A 1263-nucleotide genomic window follows, 5' to 3' on the forward strand; every position below is an offset into this window, starting at 1 on the left:
CACTCTTTCGCAAGATGAGAGGCAAAAAGCACATATAACTGCACAGTACTCCAAACAGAAGCAATTTTGTTCAAGTTCCATCTTAGCAGCATACAAACAACAGCAATTAGTCTCATTCTAGTTAGTTCAGTAAAATGTCACCAAGCCAAAAAATGCAAGAAAAAGGTGAAAGAACTGTACAAGGAGAGACCAATTTAACTAGGTTTTATTGATACCATGATTTCTAGTCACTTTAAGCACTTAGTTTTTTTCCTATAATTAATTCTGGTTTTATTAGAAATATTTTTTTGCTACTACTCCCTTTAACTAAATGAGACCTTGCAGAGGTCTCTGAAGCAGGTAACTATCATTCACTGTGTATTCCAGTAAAGAACCAGGGGTTAAGTAGGTGTCAGGCTGAGAACAAACGAAAACAACTATCTAGACAACACATAGTTGTACTGTGGAACAGCTTGTGTCGATAAGCTGTAGTAAAAAAAAAATTATATGAGTTCATATAAATGTTCTGACAATTTTGTGGAAAAGAAAAATTAAAAATGAAGACCTATGAGATTCAAGATTTGCATCAGCATGTCTCTAAATCTCAAACTGACTATGGCTGAAATTTTTCTTGTTCTTCACTTACAGGCTTCTCTTAGCATCAACTGTTGGTTTTGCAAAATACAAATCAAAATAGCTCTTAGAACTAATTGCTATGGTTAGACTTGAAAGTTGGCTTAACTGGTATACATAGTATACCTTAAAGGATAAATAAAAAGTGAAAAAAATACACCTAAATATAGTGGCCATATAGTTCTATAGTAACTAAATCACTGAGGCATTATTTCTGAAGACAGTGAATAATAGCTTAGGGAGAGGAGTTATAATTTTTCCTCAGGCTTTGTAACTAAATTGTTGTCACATGATTAACAAATAGCTAAAAAGAACAAGAAATAAGCTGAAATAGACCTGTATATAACTAAATGGCTGTCTGTAGTAGCTAACAGCATTCAGATTAGCAGTATGTACTAGCAAATAAGGATGATAAGAGCTTTGGACCTTTACTCCTGGATTAAGCAGGCTTCAAGAAGGAAAAAACAGCTTGCTGATCTGGAAGAGTATGACGGTCTGTGGCTGAATAAACTATCTGGATGATTTGGTGCCTAGTCTATGCTTGTTGTCTAAAATAATGTCTCTGTCTTTGCAGGTTAGTTATGGTCTCATTCTGAAGAAGTGAAGTTGTCTCAGGCTGGTGGAATGTATCTTATATTCTTATCTTTCCCT

Source organism: Chaetura pelagica, unplaced genomic scaffold, assembly GCF_000747805.2.
Source record: "Chaetura pelagica isolate M959 unplaced genomic scaffold, ChaPel_1.0 scaffold90, whole genome shotgun sequence".
NCBI classification, from domain to species: Eukaryota; Metazoa; Chordata; class Aves; order Apodiformes; family Apodidae; genus Chaetura; species Chaetura pelagica.